At 32.7% G+C, this 11955-nt stretch overlaps 1 long non-coding RNA gene across 1 annotated transcript; it reads left to right on the top strand.

Moving 5' to 3' along the window:
- The first annotated feature begins 450 nt into the window (after positions 1-450).
- Positions 451-1540, top strand: LOC131950115 (uncharacterized). Its single transcript, XR_009388287.1, has 3 exons — positions 451-601; positions 1122-1172; positions 1448-1540. It is a non-coding gene; the product is annotated as an uncharacterized LOC131950115 (long non-coding RNA).
- The last annotated feature ends 10415 nt before the right edge of the window (positions 1541-11955 follow it).

The following is an 11955-nucleotide window of genomic DNA, read 5'->3' as shown; positions in this document are numbered from 1 at the left end:
CTGCCTTGTAGTTTGGACAAAGTTTTGGTTGGATAAAGAAAATCCTAAAAGTAAAGGCGCATAACCGGTTTATACGTTTATACCGGTTTATACGTATACTTAAATGTGTTGAGGGGGTCTCTTCCAACACTAAAAAATTAAGAACGATGCAGAAAGAAGAAGTTTTCACAGCTACTATTTCAAAATGGGTGAAACCCTATTTAAGACAAAGCACAGTTGGGAAACCCATGTATCGCGAAAGCACAGCGTACCTGTGAAATTTGTAGTCGTACTTCATTTATCGTTTTTTTTCAATTTAATATTCGCCGTAGAGGCTTACGCTCAAGAATTACTTTGCATTACGTTTTTGATTAAAAATTCTACTTCTTCTCATTTCTTTCTTTATTTTAGAGTTGGGACTAACAGTTACATTTTATTAATATCAGTTTTTGTTTTGCAGAGAAACTATGCAACACACCACAAAAGGTAGCCAATGGTGTGTGGAGATATTGCAACAACGACACATGTAAATTAAAATGTAAAGGAAACTATAAATTAGAAGGGAATGAAACAATCCAGTGCCAAGATAATCAAAATTGGACAGTTCCCGGTAGATGCATAAGTAAATACTACTTCCCCAAATACATTATTTTTTTAAAAACTTTGCAATGTCAAGGATATTTATATTCAAACAGACTACGATAGATTTTCTATCTAATGAAAACAAACTATAAAAGATTTTCGTTCTTATGTAAGATAATTCTTGAAAAAGTAAAGTCCATGTATGCTTAAGATTCAGAATCAAAGTTTAACTTAACAAAAAAATGCAAAAAATCCATTGTTTATGAATGATAACATCGATCTGATGACTATAAAAATTGATCTGATAACGTACTGTAGGATTCTTTTACTCTAGCATTAAGTTGAGTTGTATTGAATAAATAAAACTAATTATAAGATCTAGATTTACACATCTCAAAGAATATTTTAAATTTGATTGAAAAACAATGCTTTTATAGGATTGCATGAATTAAAACATATTGTTAGTTGAAAAAAATGTTTGAGTTTAAATGTTACAGTCTGTATATAATACTAATGATAATTTAGGATAAAATATACTAGACATGTATCACCTGTTGCAGCGTTAGAACATGGTTGTATAGAAGGTTGGTTTGGACCGGGATGTTATTACAGTAAGTATTGTAAGCGAACTAAATCCAGAAAAATAAGTATTAAAACTCAACCTACAAAACTAGATACAATGCTAACATTGTTAAAAAAATTCTATGATTTGGTTTCGATCACATCATTTAACATTTAAATATACTGTGATGAATTATATATCTATATCTATATCTAATCTAATCTATATCTATATCCATATATATACATATATATATGTATATATATATATATATATATATATATATATATATATATATATATATATATATATATAAACAAACAGGAGATCTAATACTCTTGACAAAAGAAATGAGCCCATTTAAACGAGAAAACGGCCAATGTTCTGCAACGGATTTATTACACTTAAAATTTAAAAATGAAACGAGTTTTATTTCTATAAGAATTACTCTTCATAAAAAAGGTAGTTCATATAAATAACAGATTTATTTTGTATTTTGTGAGAAAATCACACTATACGTGTATATATATATATATATATATATATATATATATATATATATATATATATATATATATATATATATATATATATATATATATGTATATGTATATATATGTATATATATTTCTTAGTGCACTTGCATTTATACCCATATCTAGGCACACGGCCGTGCTATATTTGGTCTCACGTTAAATGATCTCAACCAAAATATCTCAGGACAAATTAACTTAAGGATAAATTATCTTACGTACAAAAGATCTCAGGACAACACATATAAGAACAAATGATACCATGGAAAAAATTTAATGATGCCAGACAAAATATCTTCGACAAAATATTTCACATCAAAATATTCATTGCATTTACGAGGATTTTAGTTAACATTTCTTTTTTTAATTACCAATCAGATTTTTTTTACACACCGTGAAATGTACTAAATGAACGAGTCGAACTACATTTTTACTTTCTCGTATATACGAAGTATAGAGAAAGTCTTGTAATCGTGCAAAAAAAAAATCGAGATTTTTACAAATCTCGACGTTTTACACCTCACTGATAAGGAGAAACATAATTTTGCAAACTTGTCCGTATGTCTGTGTGTCTGTCTGTCTGTGTGTCTGTGTGTAAACACGATAACTTGAGTACCGTTACAGATAGGTTGATGACATTTCATATATAAGTATTTTATTAAAATCGTGGATATGAATCAACTTTGGAGCGATTTCCCATAACCAGAAGTGGTACCTTTTCTACTTTGAATTTTTTAAAAGCCTATTACTTGAATACTATTTCAGAGAGATAAATGAAATTTCACATGTAAGTAAAAGATCTAATTGACGGGAAGTACTAATTTACGCTATTTCCGTTTCCTCAAAAAACGCATGTAAATTTAAAAAGTACTATAATATTGCGCACTTTTATGCACATTTTGGTTTTGGCATTCGCTTGGTGTGCAATTCTTTTTATTATGAGATTCTATTCTATTTTTAAAAGTTTAAGTAATTACAAATCATGTCTATATTCCAAGTTGTATAAGAATATTCGAGAAAGTTTAGGGGAGATCACTCCCGGTTTATTTAAATATAGCATTGCATATGAAATGTTTAGGACATGACAGTGCATAACAAATAAAATTATGTAAGCCTTGGACGCAGTAATGTTGAAAACATATGAAACAGTTTTAAAAAGTGATTGGGTCTACAGGTTCGTAATGTATAGGTTATGTTTTTGAGCATCATCAACACAAATGTAACGGTAAATTTTCTTTGCTGGTTGTTGTCTATAGTAAATCTTACATCTTAAAAGTGCGGAGGCCTTATTGCGATGTAAAGAAAGATGCCATAGCTTGTGACCACCAGTAATACTGCTTTGTTGGTACGCACACTATGATTAACTTTGCTCTGCAATGACCACTGCCGTTCAAATAAAAAATTGTCACGTAATCCCCAGAGTGTGATCGAAATATCACTATTGACTTTAAATTATAGTTGTGTTTTCCACCTTGCTACGTATATTTTTCACAATTGTTATGCGTAAGAAAACAAATATATAAAAAGCAAATGAAAAAAATCATTTTTAAAAATTGTTTTAATCGATTTAATTCATTTTAATTACTATAAAAAATATTTATTTACTTGGTCTCAGATCATTTGTGCATGGTATCATTTATCCATATATATTTTGCCCTGTTATATTTTGTCCGTGAGGTCATTTGATATCTAAATATGCCGAGTTATTCAGAAATTTAAAAATGATCTCATCAAAATTTGAAGATCATTTGAAATTAGAAAATTCTTTTTTTTAAATGTGTTACATTTTGTCTCAGAAAGTAATTTGACAGCAACAATGTTCAACACTTTGCGTAACGGAAGTGTAAGCAAATGTAAGACGCATATATTATATTGGGTTGAAGAAGCGACCGCCGAGGTGGAATGCAAAATAAAATCGACTGTAACTGAATGTACAATTGTCTTCAATTTAGAGGTTGACATTTGTCAAGTCATAGTAAACGGAGGTTAGTATTATACATACGAAATTAAATTGTAATGGGTTTTTGTTTAAAAGAAATTTTGTCATGTAGTATACATTTTTTAAGTTTTTTTTTCCAAACAGGAAGAGATATTATAAAAGAAGCGACAGTAGCCATTCGTGTAGACGGCAAAAGTACCAACATAACATATATTGATGAAGACGACCGAGATGATTGTTTTGATATAGAAAATCCTGGGCATCAAATAAGCTTTGAATCAAGCTTTGAATGGCCGCGTGTGGTCTACCAAATTGTAATACATACTAGCGGTAGGAAAACTAATATATTATGTACATTTTATTAGTTATACTTTAAACGGCAATTATAGACAAACATAGGTTTTATATATATATATATATATATATATATATATATATATATATATATATATATATATATATATATATATATATATATGTATACATAAGTAATATATATATATGTATATATATATATATATATATATATATATGTATATATATATATATATATATATATATATATATATATATATATATATATATATATATATATGTATGTATACATAATTAATATATATATGTATATATATATATATACCGTTTTGATGCAATGCTTTCAAAATGTTGCGTCAGCCATGCTTCTGAGTTAGCAGCCACCCACACGACGGGTACGCTAGTTCGTATAATTTGGACAGATTGGACGGATCTGACCGATTGGACGGCTGCATGGATTAAAGGATACAGTGTTTCTTTCAGGCATCTCTTCGTGGCTTCGTTCCTCCCCCAACCCCGAAGCACGTCTAGCACCCCCGAGTGAAATCTAGTTATTATAGAAAATTCATACATTCACTTGTGTCCGCCTCCCCCCCCCTTAAAGAGAAAAAACTCTGAAAGAAACACTGGACGGATTGACGAATATTTATTGATTGTTTAATTAATATCGATTCGACGGTAAAACATTGTTCTTCAAATTGTTCTTTCATCTTTAGTTTTCTCTAACATTTCTATACAAACTTGAAAATTAAAAAAAGAAAGCAAAACAAAAATCATAAAACATTTATATTTATCAGCTGGAAATTAATTGATAATAAAGGTATATCAAACATTTTCCTATCTTCCAATAATCAGTTTACTCTTCATTATTATGTGTAGGTGAATTATACACAGCAATGGAAAACTTTACTGTGGAAATGTATGACGATGATTTCGAGTTAGTTTTCTTTAGAGCCATTCATCAGTCTTCAATCATTCACGTATTAAACATTGATACAAGTAATCCTATTTTGAAAATTGATTTGAAGACAAACAGTATACTATCACTGTGTGGAATTCAGGTTTTTGGTGGTAACTATACATTGTTTCGCTTTGTACGATTTTAGTAATGTGTTGAAGATTTGCTTTTTAACTTATACTTTAAACGCTATGCTATGCTATGCTACGCTATGCTATACTATGCATATTGTTAACACGTTTTATGTAACACTTAATGATAGAGTGTACGAAAAGAAGGTACGGCAGACGCTGTGGCGAAATTTGCAGCATGACCTGTTCGGACCAAGACTGTCAATTCACTGGAGTTTGTAAAACGTGTGTACCAAACAGATACGGTGATTATTGCATGGACTGTAAGTTCAATTATTTTATACGTTTTGAAAACAAAACGTAAATAAACTACTAATAGTTTTGTTTGATAACTATGAGGTATTCTAAACACATAAGCTTTGTTTAGTTTTGAGATGAGAAATGCTACCTGTATAATCAGATATGGGTTAATTGTGTGATTTTAATATTTCTTGAGTTAGTTTTTAATAATGTTTTTACTTAGTTGATAACATTCTGCGAGTCCGGTTATGTCTGGTTTGACTAGTTAGAGACAGTTATTTGTTAATTTATTCCATTTTTCATTAAAATTTTCTGAACAGAATCAATATAAAAGAAAAATATGATTAAAGAATATTATATATATATACTAGCCATCGGTACCCGTTACACGTGAATTATTGGTCTATATATTTTTAATCTTATATATTTTTAGAAGAATATTTTATTAAATATTTATTGGTCAAAACGCAATGTGCTTTAGTACAAGTTTAACGATATTAGTGACAATGCAAAGAAATAACTAAATAGCTTAACTAAAGTACGACACATTTGAAATGACAAAGGCTACTAATACCTATTAGAAAAAATAAAACCAAATGATATACATAATTAGTCAACACTACACCATATTAAATGCACACATTGATTATAAGTCTTAAATGATTCCGTTAAAAACCCGGCTTTTCAATGGTATTTATGTTGTTTTTTAAAGTAATTTGTCTTAGTTTTTGCCGAGGAAATTGTATAACTTTCATAAATGACGTCTCGATAAGTAAATCTATAGATCTAAATCAAATTTTAATGAGGTAGTTCATTTCTTTGTATTCTAAAATTGGAAGATGACGCCATAGGTTTTGTGACGTCTCCATACTTCAAACATATGACAGGTGACGTCATGGATTTCGGCGTTCTTTTCCCAAATATAAACACTTTTCCGGTTGCATAATTAAATCTGTTTTTCTACATTCGAATATGCCTTTATTTTTTTTCTTTAAATAAAATGTTGGTAATACATTTAAAACATCTACCATATTAATTTCAACAAAAGTCCGTATCAAGTTCTCCATATATCGCGGAAGATTCTAATGTGATACCCTGCGAAAATATTTTGCGGACAGAGAGAGGGAGAGAGAGATAGAGAGAGAGAGAGAGAGAGAAGTGCGCACATGGCCTTTTATATATTAGATATATATATATATATATATATATATATATATATATATATATATATATATATATATATATATATATGTATATGTATATGTATATATATATATATATATATATATATATATATATATATATATATATATATATATATATATATATATGTATATAAATATATATATATATATATATATATATATATATATATATATATATATATATATATATATATATATATATTATACACATACATGCATACATACATATTTGAGGTGATAAAAACATATATATATACATATATATATATATATATATATATATATATATATATATATATATATATATATATATATATATATATATATATATATATATATCGATAGTCTCGGTCGCAAACCGTCTAACTCAAAAAAAATCGATTTTCTTTTTTTTACATAAATCAAAAGCCAATATGATTCCCCATAATGCCTGAAAATATTAGAGAAATCTGTAGAATGATTATTGAGATATAATCATTTGAACAAACCGCCTATCATTTCTAGCGCTAAAAATCTCGGCGCAAAACGAATATCGTTATATTTGTCAGTACACTTTTGATCGGGAACGCAGTCGCACGTCGCAATCACACAATTTTACAGCACAGCAGTCACAGTACTTTTAGGTAAGGATATTTGATTAATTTTGTTCAACTATTCTATTACATTTTATCATTTTAAAGAATAATAAACAAATAGTATTTGTTTAATATAGCCTATTTCCAGATTGTCAATAACCAAACTGATTTGTTTACAATTTTTTAGGCTAACACAATGCTTTGAAACTAGATCTTCATTCTAGAATCTAAATATCAATCAAAATAATATAATTCGAATTATATTTCCACAAGAATGTGCAATACATTTAATAATTGTTAATTCACTACTAGCTTTACATTGAGGGTTTAGATACGTGTTAAGAAATGTTTATATGGTAGGTTACAAAACTTTTGGCGTACATGTTCAACGACATGGTTAGTTGTCTTTAGCAAATGCTTTTATGATTAATTTTTCAACAGACAAGCCTATCTCAACACACCAGCCTCTCTCAACATACCAGCCTCTCTCAACATACCAGCCTCTCTCAACATACCAGCCTCTCTCAACATACAAACCTCTCAACACACCAGCCTCTCAACATACCAGCCTCTCTCAAAAGACCAGCCTCTCTCAACAGACCAGCCTCTCTCAAAAGACCAGCCTCTCTCAACAGACCAGCCTCCCTCAACAAACCAGCCTCTCTCAGCAGACAAGCCTCTCTTAACAGATCAGCCTCTCTTAACAGATCAGCCTCTCTCGACAGACCAGCCTCTCTTAACAGATCAGCCTCTCATAACAGATCAGCCTCTCTTAACAGACCAGCCTCTCTCAACAGACCAGCCTCTCTCAACAGACCAGATTTTCTCAACAGACCAGCCTCTCTCAACAGACCAACCTCTCAACATATCAGCCTCTCTCAACAGACCAGCCTCTCTTAACAGATCAGCCTCTCTCGACAGACCAGCCTCTCTCAACATACCAGCCTCTCCTAACAGATCAGCCTCTCTCGACACACCAGCCTCTCTTAACAGATCAGCCTCTCTTAATAGATCAGCCTCTCTTAACAGATCAGCCTTTCTTAACAGATCAGCCTCTCTTAACAGACCAGCCTCTCTCAACAGACCAGCCTCTCTCAACAGACCAGATTCTCTCAACAGACCAGCCTCTCTCAACAGACCAACCTCTCAACATATCAGCCTCTCTCAACAGACCAGCCTCTCTTAACAGATCAGCCTCTCTCGACAGACCAGCCTCTCTCAACATACCAGCCTCTCTTAACAGATCAACCTCTCTTGACAGACCAGCCTCTCTTAACAGATCAGTCTCTCTTAACAGATCAGCCTCTCTTAACAGACCAGCCTCTCTCAACAGACCAGCCTCTCTCAACAGACCAGATTTCTCTCAACAGACCTGCCTCTCTCAACAGACCAGCCTCTCTCAACAGACCAGATTCTCTCAACAGACCTGCCTCTCTCAACAGACCAGATTCTCTCAACAGACCTGCCTCTCTCAACATACCAGCCTCTCAACATACCAGCCTCTCTCAACAAACCAGCCTCTCTCGACAGACCAGCCTCTCTCAACATATCAGCCTCTCTCAACAGACCAGCCTCTCTCAACAGACCAGCCTCTCTTAACAGATCAGCCTCTCTTAACAGATCAGCCTCTCTCGACAGACCAGCCTCTCTTAACAGATCAGCTTCTCTTAACAGATCAGCCTCTCTTAACAGACCAGACTCTCTCAACAGACCAGCCTCTCTCAACAGACCAACCTCTAAACATATCAGCCTCTCTCAACAGACCAGCCTCTCTCAACATATCAGCCTCTCTCAACAGACCAGCCTCTCTTAACAGATCAGCCTCTCTCGACACACCAGCCTCTCTTAACAGATCAGCCTCTCTTAATAGATCAGCCTCTCTCGACAGACCAGCCTCTCTTAACAGACCAGCCTCTCTTAACAGATCAGCCTCTCTTAACAGACCAGCCTCTCTCAACAGACCAGACTCTCTTAACAGACCAGCCTCTCTCAACAGACCAGCCTCTCAACATATCAGTCTCTCTCAACAGACCAGTCTTTCCATACAAGCCTTTCAAAACAGACCAGTCGTAACATAAGGCACCAGTATCTCACAAGAGACCAGTCTCTCTCAGCAGACCAGTCGTAATATACAAAAGACCAATCTCTCTCAACTGACCAATCTTACCCTCCAAGATACCAGCCTCTCTCAACAGACCATTCTTACCATACAAGAGACCAGCCTCTCTCAAAAGATTAGTCTTATTCTACAATAGACAAGCCTCTCTCAACACACCAGTCCTACCATACAATACACCAGCCTTTCTCAACAGATCAGTCGTAACATTCAATAGACCAGCCTCACATAACAGACATTAGACACCAACCTCTCTCAAAAAGACCAGTTTTACCATACAAGAGACCAGCCGATCTCAAAGGACCAGTCAGACCTATCAAGAATTCAAAGCGACAGATATTCGTGCACTGCAGTACAAGCCTGATGCTACTATCTACTTCAAAGTGAATTAGAAGATAGCTGGCAATTGCTAAGCTAGGGTCGTAAGATTATGATCTCATCTGTAGCCCCTGTCAAGTTGTACAAGAGCAGAAAAAAAAGATAAAAGCTGTCATATTTGAGCACCTAAAAGCAAGTAATAAACACACCTTTTTATGATTTCCTGATTTTAAAAATATGTTGCCATTTTATTTTTTCTTTATGTGACGTTTATTCAAAGAATAAATTTTTAAAAAATAAACACATTTTTGTGTGTTACATTTTTGTAAAATAAGTAAACATTAAGTCCGTATTAATGTGATTAGTGTGTTATGTCTCATTCATAATATATATGACAATACGGTTTCTGTTTTTACTATTATAATTCTACAAACCCAGCACCCACCAGGTTTAGTAAAATAAACTGTGAGAATAGAAAGATGTAATAAATTAAGCATAACCTTCAACAGTTAACAAGTCTAGTGCTAAATACAGACATAATGAATACATTAGAAAGCGATAAAGTAACTGTTTACTTTGTTTATAAATAACAGTTAATTTTTTATTATTAAAGCTGAGAATATTTCTGCATCGGATAGTAAAACACAAAGTTTACTGCTGCTGCACTCAACGAAAAAGTATAAAGGAAAACAATCAATGTCTGCTGGAGAGATATCGACTATCGTTGCTTTGTTTTTGTTCGTACTTCTATACTTTGGCATTCTGTGCCTGCGAAAACAGTAATTTTATTTTGTTATTCATTAAGAAAATATTACTTTCAAGTAGCAAATTAGTTAAACCTTGATGCTGCTGAATTGATTGGTACAACACAATAATGTATTTTCAGCCTTAATCAAACAGTTCCCCTTGAGTAAGATATATGCGTCCAGAATAGTGTGATGCTGGTGGAGATGACTTCACTATTTGGTTGATTGTTGTGTTTTACTTGCATGCAAGCTTTTATCTTGTGATATATTTATAATAAATGATATACGCTTTTCGTTTTGATACATTTTCTTTGAATTTTTGTTGCGTTTTATTTTAAATCAACTTGATGCAGAGAAGTAGCGAGGGTTAGGGTTGGGGGGAGGGCGGGGAATGCGGACCGCACCGAGTGACACCAATTAGGGGGGGGGGGTGACACCAAGGCAAAATATATATAGAAAAATGATAATTCCACTTAATTAAATGACTAATTTGAGTATTAAATTGTTTTTTTTAAGACCAAATTTGACAAATTCCGACAATGGTGTAGGGGGGGGGGGGGGGTGACACCATGACGTAAACCTGCTAATGATAGAGAAAACATGCTACATCGATCTGTATTTATAACCGACTATAGATACAAATTTTAGTATTATATTTGAGCACAGTTTAACACAGTCGACGCGGGGAAGGTGTGGGGTGAGTGGGGGGGGGGAGTTACATTACAACATTGCTTAATATGCCTGATGTAAACGGTTTGGTTGAGAATCGTAATAGCCTATGTGTTAATCCATGTATGGGGGGGGGTAAAAAATTAAATACATAAAAATATATATAAGTGAATACATATACACATGCGTATATACATAATAACTTTTATATATATATATATATATATATATATATATATATATATATATATATATATATATATATTTATATGTATATATATATATATATATATAATTTTTTACTGGTTGCGGGGGGGGGGATGACACTATTAAGTGCCGCACCGGGTGACACATCACCTCGCTACGCCACTGACTTGATGGTTATTGAAATGAGCTATCGTGATAATTTGTTATCCAAATTTAAAATTCATTCACCAATATTTTAGATCACTTATGTCGCTACGTTTGAAAATAGTCAAATATTTTAATAAAATTTTTTGCTTTAATAAGTTTACTTTATAATGATTAATTTAATTAATTTGTAAAAATAATTTTAAAACAACTCTTAAGATAAAAGAAACGAGAGAATTGGACTTGACCCAAAAAAAAAACAACCTTGAGGACCCAAAGAAGATTAAATACGGTGTGTCTTCAAAGAAATTGACAAAACGGCATGGAGTTAGGCTACCAGCCCGAAAATCTCGAGTTCGAATCCGGGTCCAAGTCGTTAGAGCGCCTCTGTCCACTTAGCTCTGGTGGTTACCTAACTCAAGTTGGGGAAATTACAAAGGTTGGTCAAAGTGCTGACCACACCTTCCCTTCATATGTCGAGGTCAAGGTTTCATATGAGCTCTACTTCTTCTGTCCAATGGATCGTTTGGTCTCATGAGGATTATTTAATAACTAATTCTTGTAGAGAAGCAAGGGCAATGTATACAAGAACGTGATTACAGATTATGTTAATTGATGAACCCTCGGAGAAAATTTGACTTGCCTAAACAATCAAGAAAATTGTCTGTGGAAGTATAAACAAGGGTTGCGGGACTTATAGGGCTCAGCTAAAGAGAGATGTACGCAACAGAATCAC

This window comes from Physella acuta, unplaced genomic scaffold (genome assembly GCF_028476545.2).
Source record: "Physella acuta isolate Inbredline_101_S28 unplaced genomic scaffold, ASM2847654v3 ptg000738l, whole genome shotgun sequence".
Classification (NCBI taxonomy): Eukaryota; Metazoa; Mollusca; class Gastropoda; family Physidae; genus Physella; species Physella acuta.
Note: the sequence above shows the minus strand (reverse complement) of the source record. Positions and strands in the feature narration are given on the sequence as shown.